Consider the following 13,008-nt stretch of genomic DNA (forward strand, 5'->3'; position numbering starts at 1 on the left):
ACATGTATAAAATCATTAATATTAAAAAACAAACAATACATAACTTAAAAAAATATTATATTGGTAAAAATTAAAAATCCGAAGAATTCCATTTTTTTTTGCAATCTTTTCTTTCATTTTACGCAAAATTGAACGGTCTTCTTCCGGATACGAGTTGATATTGGTTGCCATTATTTCCCATTCTTTTTAGTGCATGCTTTTCTTGCTTCAACCAAACCCGTTCGTCCACTTCACGTTGCTTCACTTGTGCCTATTGAGTTGTGACCTCGGTGTATGCTTTGAACTGGGACATGAAGTCGTCCATTTTCGAACCATCCCCCGTTGCAGTTAGTTTTTTTGCAGCCGCTGCCTTTTTGGCTTTGTCCCCGCCCGGTGGAAAACAAAAAATACATAACTTAAAAAAATATTAGATTGGTAAAAATTAAAAATTCTAAGAATTCCATTTTTTGCGATCTTTTCTTTCATTTTATGCAAAACTGGACGGTCTTCTTCCGGATACGAGTTGATATTGGTTGTCATTATCTCACATTCTTTTTAGTTCATGTTTTTCTTGCTTCAACCGAACCCGTTCGCCCACTTCACGTTGCTTAACTTTTGCCTATTGAGTTGTGACCTTGGTGTATGTTTTGCACTGGGCCATCAAGTCGTCCATTTTTAAACCGTCCCCCGTTACGGTTTGTTTTTTTACAGCCGCTGCCTTTTTGGCTTTTTACTTGCCTCTTGGACTTGGACGTGCCTCCTCTGCTTTGAACATTCATTTCCAAGAATGTAAACACTGAATTCAAGGATTACTAGATTAAAAACATTCATTTCCAAGAATGTAAATAAAAGACGCCAATATTAAATTATTGAATAATTTTACAAGTCAAACATATGTAATGTGAATTCGAGGCAACCTTTGCTTTCTTTATTTAAATCGGATTCAAATTTTGTCTTTTTAAAATGAATTTCATATTTGCCCAGACAATAATGTCTAGTTGTATCTTTAGAAAGAAATAAAGTTTAAGATTCATTAGGTTTTCCTAATGAATCTAAGTATCTTTTCATTCTAACGACGTGGGTCTTTTTCCAGGTTTTCTTCTAAATTAATGTATAAATAGGGTTGGTTTCGGTACAAAACATATTTATCCTACAAACCGTAAGAACAGATCCTACTCCTAGATATTATTGTCAAATTGAGATTGATATGAACGGGTGGTTCCGTTTGTGACATGATGATACTCATGTGGTCCCAGCTATCCAAATTTGTCGTTAAAAACATTGAATTTCAGATTCGATCATTCGGTTTTTATATTGAACTATTACCTGTACTTCGTGATGGGTTTGAAAAGTAGATAAAAATAAGCAAATTGCAAAGGGACATTCTATATGACGATAAAATCATGTCGCGACAGTGTATGCGAAAGTCACCGTAAATTATGTCGCATATGAAAGCCAAGTTATTCGAACAAAATCGACACTAAAACGCATATAATGATAAGCACGATGATCGTGCATCATAACATGTCAGTTTAAACGTATAAAAAATACGTTGCAACGATATATTTGTAGATGAGTGTCGGACGGTAAAAAACCAAACGGTTTAGAAATTTTTGAAAATAACTTATTAGTTTAAAACAACATTACGAAAGTTCACATTGAAACGTTGATATAAATAATGAAATCGTTAAATAATTCGCTTAATAGAGTATACGCTAATAACTCAAAATGTTAGCTTTATTAAAGTTTAAAGAAAGAAAAAAGAAAAAAATAATAAACCAACTAAATTGCATAGGAGTGTAAACAAAAATTAAACTAAAGAGTAAAATAAATCAATAAATTGTAGGAGGTGTAAACAAACATTAAACTAAAGGGGGGGGGGGTTGCTAATATTTGACATTAACAAAATAGCCTTTTAATGGTATACTGGCTTATAAACATGTGTATTGCAATGATTAAATATAAAATTACTTAAATTGAATAATATTTTAATTTACAGGTGTTACAAACTCGTGTATTACACACACGCAAAATATAAAAAAAATGTAAATCATACTTCTATATAATCCTGATCACATAGTTCAAAAAAAGTGTAATAATAGTATAATATAATTATTGCGTTTTTCCAATTAGTATTAATATAAAGATGGTTTAGTAAAAAAGATCTAATTATTGTATTTTTTTTATTTTTACGATAATATTTAATAAAATACATTATATTTATCTAATAATATTAACAAAATAGTGCATCATAATATGATTATTAACATATTTAAATTAAATTTTATTATATTAGTAAGGATAAAGATTAAAGAAATATTTTAAAATAAAATGTAAGTCTAAATTGTAAGGTTGAAGGAGAGAATGACACATCATAATAATTGGAATCATATATTAAAAGTTAAATTAGATTTGATGTTTTATTTGTAACTTTACTATATTTATCAATAATTAATCGTTTAAAACATTTGGTTTTAAAAATACATGTGGTTAATCTTAACTAGATGTTATATTACCAAATAAAGTTATTATAACAATACATAAATAATTAAATTGGAAATAGCACACCAACGTTTCAAATTATTTTACAAATATGAATAGTGATGGACATTTTTGTGATAAATGAATTGGAAATGGCATATGTTGGAAGAAATATTGAGGAGTTAAATAACTTTGTTTCATTTATCTATTACAAAAATGCCCATCACATACTTCACATGTGAACTGGATTTAACACCAACGGTGGATGGAGTTAGGTACTTAGGTAGGTGGATTAAATCGCAATAAATTGATACGTTGGTGTGTTATTTGCAATACTTTTCATATTTGTAAAATATAGCAATGTGCTATACTCATAGGGACCAAAACCGTAATTTACTTTATTGATAATAATAAATAATAATAATAATAATAATAGTTTTGTTATAGATAATAATAAACTAACGATTAAAAGACTTTTGATTTTAAGGGATATTTATATTAAATACAAACATATTAAAAAAATTATAACAACCCTTTATCGTGTGTAATAGAGCCGAAGATAATCTTGATATCTAATATGTAAAATCGGTATATTTAAGAAATAAAGTAATGTTTATATTTTCATCTCTATATCATATAGTATAATTTATTAACCAAATATCATGGTATATCAATTTCTTTTTAAGGAAAGGAGGTTTATTTAGAATTATTTATTAAAGTGGATAATGGTCTTTATATTAATTTACTTATTATAAATTATGCTTGAGGTAGCATAAGAAATTACCACATGTGATTTTGATGGAATCCTTTATTATGAGATTAATTTACTTATTATAAATTATGCTTGAGGTAGCATAAGAAATTACCACATGTCATTTTGATGGAATCCTTTATTATGAGAGAACTAGGTTATAACCCGTGGTACACACGGGTCGCTCTATTTTAAGGATATTAATATTTTATTAATTTTATTACAAGGGTTCGTTTTATAAAATTTGTGAGGATATATATAATATGATTCAATGTTAATCGTATATAATAATATATGCAAACAATGTGATTTATCAATGGTAACAATTACCATATAATTTTCAACATATTACCAGATAATTTTCTACGTATGTAGAATGATTCAGACTAAGATGACAGGATGATAGTCCGTCTCGCCATTCTCTGGATACAATTACCTGATGTGTCAAGCTATTATAAATAGTTTTGAATTTATAACGCAACAAATGGTCCAGAGGTTGTACCCTCTTATACTTGTTTTGGCAAGTGCAAATTTTCCTTCATTAAATAGCTTGTTAAGCTTGTTACCTCTAATGTTTCGAAAACCCATACAAAATGTTATATTGTTTGTTTTTAAATTATATTATATTATTCTTTTAGTTGAATTTTCAACTAATAAAATTTATAAACATATTATAAACAACGTTTTTTTAGGAAATTTTATATATTTTGTTTTTTTCTTTTATTAAAACTCATCAATTAATGTCAAACTTAGTACTCTGATCATTGTGATGAAATCCTTACACGACAAATGATAAGTTGATTAAGTTGGATTTAAATCATAACCCAATGCTTTTCCCATTTTTATATAAAAAGTAGTTATCTCTTACCTAAAAAAATGTTTAAATTTACATATGTATGCTAAGGTTTGAGGCAATTTCAAAACATAAATAGTTGGGGGAAATAAAAATTTAAGAAAAAAAAAGTACATAAACAACACTTTGAACCTCTAAAGTATCCTCTTTCCTTTCTCCACCACAAATTTTTAGTTCGGTTTCATAAGTATCACAACTTTGCCTCCATATATATTCAAAGTTTTCATGTAAAGCTAATTCCTTTTAATTCATAATGAGATCTTTGTATAAGAATTTTTTCGAAACCCATACGCCTAAGAAGACACGCCATGATGGATGAATAGCCAAAGGAGACTATTGCCCATAACTTTTTAGGATCACATCAATTATTTAATTCAACAATATATTTCCACTCATCATCAAAAGTAAAATAACTATATATGAAGTCAAACTTTATCATAATAACAAAATTATAAAACGACGCTGTTAAATGAGCATCACATGTAAAAGAATCTGTAGAATATCCAGTTGTAATACACCGGTGGCTCAAAGTAAATTATATTAAAAATTCTTTATACGTCACATTTGTTATGCCCCAACAATTTTTATGCCTCGCATAGCCAAGGGTATCACCCTGAAATGCACTCCTTTCAAATGGTTTCATTCCCACATATGTTGCCACATAAACCAAATGCACCCATAAATGTGTACATTGTCTATTATCTAAGGATATCCGATATATGAAATTTTTTTAACCCTAGGCATTGTGATGTTCTTATAATATATACATTAATTACACCAAATGATCTTTTGCTGAACTCTTCATAACATATAAGCTAATTAAGCAACCCGCCATTTTTGTATTTTGTTTTGAAGTCACTTTATCCTTGCAAAAACGTTTGTTTGTTTTGTATCCATGCAAGAAAGATAGTTTCTTTGTAATTAAATGCCAATAACTGTTGTTAAAAACAATACAGCAAAACTTCAAAGTTTACATATAGGACTCAAAAGCCAACAAATTAAATTAACAATCATATTGCATCCATCTTACATTCAACAATAAATAAGAAAATAAAATAAGCCCTATGATTATATCATTTAATCAATAAACAGAATGAAGCTGATTCTCAGTTCCATTCCATGCTATATATATATATATATATATATATATATATATATATATATATATATATATATATATATATATATATATATATATATATATATAGGGGAAGGTTCATTTGAGAAGAAAATTTAATTGAGAAGAAAAAGAACAAAGGGTAATTTTGTAAAACATTAAATAGTTTTTCACTTATCTTATTTATTATCATTTTTTACTAATTAATTAGTCATAAAGGCTATTATCCTCCACACTAACTTTTTTTGCCTACACACATCAAAAAGTTGTTCTACATATTTCGAAATTCATCTTACACGTTGAAATTTATCTTACACAACTCGTAATTTATCCTACACAACTTCTAATTTATCCTACACTTTAAATTATTTTATTTTATTTTTTTGAAAAAATATATATTTTGAATATAAGTTACAAAAAAATTAATGTATTAGCTATTAAAGAGGAAGACTATAAATTAATGACCTATGTAGAAGTTCCAATGTACCCTTATAGTAACATTAAATACTTATATTAAATGAAGTAAAATAAAGGATTCTTATTGGTTGAAATTTGTTCTTTTTTCTTCTTACAAAAAATTTCTTCTCATTTGAACTCTCCACTATATATATGTGTTATACCAACTAAATTCCCGCACGCATACAAAGAAACATTTGGGATATGAGCAAACACAATGGAAAAGGGATCAACACGTATGGGCTCTGAAGAATCCACATTCACAAGCTCGATGTGGTATCTCGCCATTTGAATTTACTCCTAGTTCTTTACCATTAAGAATCATCACTTGACTGTGTAGATCCCCGTCTTTAGCGGTTAAATGGTATTCTTCTCGTGTGTTTGTTCCACTAATCTTGGAATGGCGCGGTTTGTTTGATTTATGGCGATGATAATGAACATGCGAGTTTAGTTTATGTAAACTCCAAGCGCTATCTAGAGACAAGCTTACAAAAACTGTACTTTTGCTGTCTAGATTGATCAATAGTAGTGTTATTCCCTCATGCAATAGATATTAGAAGCTTCGTGAGAAATGACTTTATTACTCTTTCGAGTTTCGTTGCAATTTTCATAGATAAATGGGACAGGTCAAGTTGGGCTAACCCGTCAACATTTTTTGCAGGGGTGACAGGTCGTGTTCGTAGGTTGGCGGGTTCAACCCGACTCGAACCTGAAAATTTTAGACAAACCTGAACACGACCCGTTCAACATGAATTTTTTATCTTTTAATTTTTTCAGCAAATTAGTATCTTAATATTAAAATTTACTACAAAATATACAATTGCATATAATACGATTACATTTAAATTATAAATTTTATGTCAAAATCATTTTTTAAGTTATAATTACGACATAAAGTACACACCCAATTTAATTTATGGTATAAAACGTATTGTAAAAAATACTAAAATGTAAAAGGGTTAAACAGGCCAACCCGCCAACCCGACTGGTTGACCCGAACCCGACCCGTTTAGCTAAACAGGTTCGTGGGTTCAACCTAAAAATGACCCGAACCTGTTTAGACTAAACCCAAACCCGCAAATTTCGTGTTATGTTCGTATCGTGTTTCACGTCATGTCAGAAATTCAAACCCCTAATTTTTTGTTTCAAAAATAAGAATAGAAAAACTACAGTATTCAAATACTATAGGAAGCTTACAGATTCTTTGGCGCAATGCGCATACGATCGTGTTTTGTTTGTCCCGTTAAAGTTTACAGAAAGAACTTTTTGACCCATCAAACGATGCCAAAGTAGAGCGCTGAAAAGAAAGAACAAAATCCCATCATAATATATAACTTTGACCTCAAAAGTCAAAGCATAATGCAAAAATAAGTTATATAAACCCGTAGTAATCCGGATTTGGCTCAAAAGTTGTAGTATTAAGCAAACCATAGTTTCCTCCAATCAACGTCTGCCTGCAGTTTAACATGATCTACTGGGAAGAAACCCATGGTTGCACCATACTCGGGTGACATATTTGCAATAGTCGCTCTATCAGCCAATGACAGTCCGCTCATGCCTTCACCTGCGTGTCAATTAATAGTGCACTGTGAAGAACTGTTAAAGAAGCCAACTTAAAAAGCAATTGACGACTGGCTGCAAAGGCATTACCATAGAACTCAACGAATTTGCCAACAACACCATGCTTTCTTAGCATCTGAGTCACGGTTAACACCAAATCAGTGGCTGTAACACCATTTTGCAACTTTACAGAGAACTTGAATCCAACTACACCAGGTAAAACCATGCTCATCGGTTGTCAATATGAAAAAGAAGCATCCAGTTAAAATAGTTGTACTGCAACTTTAAAAAACCATATAATTGGTTAATTTCAAATCACTTATACAATTATATTATATACCTGTCCAAGCATTGTTGCCTCTGCTTCAATTCCTCCAACTCCCCAACCAGCTACTCCAAACCCGTCAATCATGGTTGTGTGGGAATCGGTTCCGCCAACACTGTCGGGATATAGAATTCCATCAGTATTGAAAACAACGCGTCCAAGATACTCTAAGTTGACCTGGATAAATGAAAATAATTATCTTTATGTTACAATAAAGGTTTCAATATATATGTTAAGAATAATATGTTTGAATGTTTAGAACTTTACCTGGTGAACTATACGAGAACCAGGAGGAACTACAAGCATGTTGTCGAAAGCATGTGACCCCCATTTCAAAAAAGCAAACCGCTGATAGTTGCGCTGAAATTCAAGGTTCATGTTTGCTTGAATAGCATTTGCGCTTCTTGCAACATCAAGTTAAACTGAATGGTCAATCACAAGGTCTACATGCACCTGCAAATACCAATTTTTCAAGGTATGAGTTAACTAACAATGCTCCAAAATATGCCTTCATGGGTCATTATTTCCAAATAATGAAAACCTTATTTAAAAAAAAACAGATGAAATAGATATTACTTACCAGTGGATTGATCTTCTTAGAGTCACCGCCGAGCTTGTTCATAGCATCTCGCATACAAGCAAGGTCAACTACAGCTGGAACTCCAGTAAAATCCTAAAATAAAATATCATGAATTACTATTACTAAAAGTGAATAAACGGCTGCAATCTCTATAGAAGTGTATTTGATGATATTCACCTGTAAGAGAACACGAGCAGGTTTGAACGGAATCTCCACTTGCTTCGGTGAAGTATTTTCCCAGTCAATGATCTTTTCAACATCATTCGGGGTAACTTGAAAATTATCACAGTTGCGAAGTTGCGAATGGCAGACTCCAGAAGAATATCCTGATGGAGTAAGGGAGCTTGTCTGCAAACACGTAGCTTTACATATTAAAAAGAATGATTTTCTATGACAAATGGAAGGACAAGATAGCTTCCAACAAAAAGTAAAAGCTGAGATATAGAAATTGAATAAGAATCAGACTTAACAAAAGGAATACAGAATGTATTCCAGTCTATACCAACAGAGGATTTTTATCTAAAGCTATGTAATCTGATCATACAAAAAAGAACTTGATTAACACAAGTTCCACGTTCATACCAATCCTGGGATCATTTAGAGCAGGAAGACTGTAAAACTTTCCGAACTCGCCTCCTCCGGGCCGAGGGAGAGTGGTGAATATGCCCTTGAAAGGATTTTCAGAAGCTGCAGATAGTTCAACAAAATATTGGCATAAATCATATAATTGAAGAATTTTTGCAGTTTACTCATTAAAATATACAAATTAGCTAACCTGATCCATGAAGAGGAGTGAATGCCCGAGTTGTGTGTGGTTGAACAGCTGCTGCCGATCGCACGATAACAAAACAAACAACCCAATTTATAAGTTTCGATAATTATATTGCATCACTTGAATCACAATTACTAAATTAAATGTTTTGTGAAAGCTAGAGATTGATCGATACGAATTCCGATTAAGCATTCTTCTAAAAAAACATCACCATGAAAACAGATTGTCAACTGCATATGTAATCTAATCAATGTGGGAGATATTGAATACGGAGACTACGATGCAAGATGAAACTTCTCACTACTCAGTATCTCACATGGGAACATACCAACTAAGGTGCGTCGCTCCTTCGTCTGAGACGACATCACTTCTCCCAACTATATCTCTCCGCCTACACAGCAGAGTTAAAAGCAATCTGGTGTAACTCAAAACAAATAATAAAATAAAAAACGATGAAGAAACATGAACCCTATTAGTGTTATTAATCGCATGAGTCGAGGCGAGCCATTGATCAGTTTGCCATGCAAATCACATAATAGTATCCTTCAATGCACCAGAAGAACTTTTGATCGCCTCTTTCTTCGATTTCTCTGTCAAATTGAAGTAACCTGATGCAACGCCCTTGTCTATGCTTCCCACTACTGGTGCTACATTACCCTAAAGAAACGAAAATACATCTGAACCAACTAACCTTCGGTGGCCTGGGCTTCATCTTTAGACTACATCGGCTATAAAAACGCTGCCTGAATCACACCATCCTCCCAACACATCCCTATTCCGACACTACACATATAGACGGTCGTTCAGTACATAACCAGTTATATGTACAGAACCCTTACAAGAAATACTTACAAAAAATAGCCTAATAAGTTGATTAAGTTGGATTTAAATCAACCAATATCAAGAAATACTTACAAAAAATTCATTCTCGGAAAAATTGTGGTCATGTATCTGATTTGTAGCCACAAAACCTTCAGCGACAATCGTAGAATGAAAGACACGAATCCAAATCAATTCATAATCAAAATCAAGATCAAACATAATCAGATCAACATACTGAAATAATAAAGGGAAAAGATAAACCCTAAACTCTGGATCAAAAGCACCCAAGCCCGTAGAAAGATTGAACGTACATGTTGAATTCGAATGAATAATAAAATGGCTATAGATTTTAGGGTTTCCAAAGGGAAGAAAACAGAGAAGAAACCGATTAGGAAGAATAAATTGAATTGTGATTGATGACGTTGTGCTGCCGCCGTTGTGCTGCCTTGGATCGAATTAAACCTGCGTTTTAGATTTGTCTAGAAAAAACCTCACAAGAAGATGAAAAAAGACAGTGTTGACAGCTAGGGTTTAAAAAAAGGATGATGAAGATCTGGGATTGAACGATGATGATGATTGTGACAACTCGTATTTCGAACTCATTTTGTGTAACGTTACGTGTTTAGGTGAATTATTCTAATTGAATGAATGCATGATTTTGTTATATGGTATGTATATTAATTGAATCAATTGCACAAGACTTACCCGATTGCACAAGTCCATGTGGGCCGGTCGCACAAGCCCTTATGGACTCCACATGAACCGAATGGGCAGCCAAGTTGGGTTCGGCCCATCATGTTGTTTGACTAGCATTAGGTTATTGTAACCACCTCACATTTGTTACCAAAGAACAACACACACAAACCCTAACACTTCTCTCTCGAAGCCGGCGACCCTCCCCATCTCTCGAAGCCCTCTTTGATTTCGTTCCCTCTCAACCGGTTAGTGTTGATGTATTGCTTTGGTTAATGATGTTGTAATCTATATAGTTTTACATAATGAAATATAGATGCTTTGTGTGATTGTAGTGTAAACTGTTAAGGTTGTTGTTCTTGTTAATCGGCTCACATATAGATTGAAAGATAGTGTTGATGATCGACTAGCTTAGCTTGTTCACGAATTGCTTGCATGATGAAATAGAAACTGTTGAATGTTAGTCGGCTACTAGGGTTTGCTCGATGGGTTAATTTTGCTGTTGGAAAGTTTACAAATCTTGTGTTTTGGATTGAATCTTATGGCACATGTTCATGTAATCGTTATGTTATTGTTCATATGATTAGGTTAGGGTTCATATGGATTAGAGGTTAGATTACACTGTTTGATCGATATTATGCTAACTGATTAGTTGGAAACTTGTTAATTGATAAGTGTGAATAAGGAAACCCGTTGAATAATTGTAACCGAATGCATGTTTTCCGGAAATCCAAACTAATCGCACAAGGGGCTCTGATCGCACAAGAGACCCCATCACACAAGACTAGCCGATCGCACAAGGGAGCCCACTCGTACAAGGCTCCTGGTCGCACAAGGCCTGTCTATTTGGGCCGTATATATAAGTCCTGTTGAACTGTGTTGTTATTGGGCTGGACCGCCCAAGACCCCACTCGCACAAGCAGGTCAGTCGCACAAACTGATCTGGTCGCACAAGAGGCCCTGAACGCACAAGGGTTTTCCAGTCGCACAAGGACTAAAGATTTTGTAAATGGGCCGTAGTCTTGGGCTGGGTAATGAAGCTGGACCGCACAAGTGTTATGATTGTAACTGTTGGGCCGGGTGAGTAGTTGGGCTGGGTTAGTCGGATCGCACAACCCATATCGGATCGCACAACCCATATCGGATCGCACAAGATACACATGGGTCGTCTAATTGGGCCGAGAAGGTTATTGGATTTATTTATGTTATTAGGCCCAATCGCTCAATCGCACAATGTATGATTGCATTATACTAATTGACTGTTATCGTGCAATAAGTGTTGCCATGATCTATACGTGTTCGTAACGTGTTAACTTATGTGAAACCAACGTGCATTTACTTGAGTCAAAACCTGACTTGTATGGTAACCCTGTTAGGACGTGGTTGACCACCTTTAGTTCAAGAAACCCTTTTGTGTGTATCTGCCGAGCAACCCAAGGTGAGTTCACACTCTTACCAAGGCATGGGATTCCCAGGGTGTTGGGAATGGGATTGAAAGGATAAGGTTGAATAGATTCATACGGATACCATTACTAGACTACCATACCATCGTCCTCGGTTGTGCAGGACACATACGTAAAACCTACGTATACTTATGCTACTCGCTATCCTCGGTTGTGAAGGATACTCACGTAAAACCTACGTGAACTTATACACACTACTGCCTCGGTTGTGTCAGGCACTTACGTAAAACCTACGTAAACTCCCCCGTACCCTATCCTCGGTTGTGAAGGATACTTACGTAAATCCTACGTAAACTTGTACGTATTACTGTTCTTGGTTGTGAAGAACACATATGGTGACGCATAGTCTAGTGGATTAATAACATGGGAAGCCCCCACCAATAGAAACCTATATTGGCCCAGTAGAGCCACTTGATACTCATGAACTTACTGTTACGCATTTACTTTCTGTGAACTCGCTCAACTAGTTGTTGACTCTCTGCTGCATGCCTTGCAGGACCTTAGGTACTAATGGAGCTTGCACAAGGAGGAGCAGGTCGTTGTGGGCAGATGGATCGTGATTACTTATTAAACACTTATGACGTTTCAAACATTAATACTTATGTTGGGTTTTACATAAATGCTTCCGCTACATTACTTATGTTGGTTTTGATAAACACCTTTCGTATTGATGGATAACTTTTACTATTTAAATTACATGTTCAATATGATTGGTGGCTTGATCCTGGTCATGTCACGCTCCACGTGCAAGACTCGACATCCTAGGTAATAAGGTTTATGTTTATTACCTGCATGCTAGAACTATATAGAACTTTGCTCGCATTACACTTAGATACACATGATACTATTACATGAGAATACCTACGTGCTTACGCTTTTCTGTCATCGCCCTACTCGCGAACCATTCTCACTTACGCTACCTTTACTATGAAGATCATGTCCGGACGTGTGAACATGACTCAAGCCCAGCTAGAGGCTCTCGTTCAAGCTCAAGTTGCTGCGGCACTTGCAGCCGCACAAGCAGGTCAACACGCGCAGCAACCTGTCTGCACTTTCAAGAACTTCATGGACTGTCGTCCAAGTACCTTTAGTGGCACTGAAGGAGCGGTTGGACTCCTCCACTGGTTTGAAAAGCTCGAGTCTGTGTTCGAGATAT

General features: G+C 34.0%; 1 non-coding gene across 13 annotated transcripts; it reads right to left on the reverse strand.

Moving 5' to 3' along the window:
* Positions 1–6,766: 6,766 nt before the first annotated feature.
* Positions 6,767–10,232, reverse strand: LOC110930575. Of its 13 annotated transcripts, XR_004888854.1 has the most exons (11): positions 9,790–10,226; positions 9,566–9,657; positions 8,878–9,464; positions 8,685–8,789; positions 8,280–8,450; positions 8,103–8,195; positions 7,790–7,975; positions 7,538–7,699; positions 7,288–7,404; positions 7,020–7,201; positions 6,773–6,934 (listed from the first exon to the last, which is right to left on the reverse strand). It is a non-coding gene; the product is annotated as an uncharacterized LOC110930575 (transcript). The 13 variants fall into 13 exon arrangements; XR_004888853.1 differs by having other exon boundaries at positions 6,767–6,934; positions 7,288–7,699; positions 9,790–10,232; XR_004888855.1 differs by having other exon boundaries at positions 6,770–6,934; positions 7,066–7,201; positions 7,288–7,699; positions 9,790–10,230.
* Between the last annotated feature and the right edge of the window lie 2,776 nt (positions 10,233–13,008).

The sequence above is a fragment of the Helianthus annuus genome, chromosome 3, assembly GCF_002127325.2.
Source record: "Helianthus annuus cultivar XRQ/B chromosome 3, HanXRQr2.0-SUNRISE, whole genome shotgun sequence".
NCBI lineage: Eukaryota > Viridiplantae > Streptophyta > Magnoliopsida > Asterales > Asteraceae > Helianthus > Helianthus annuus.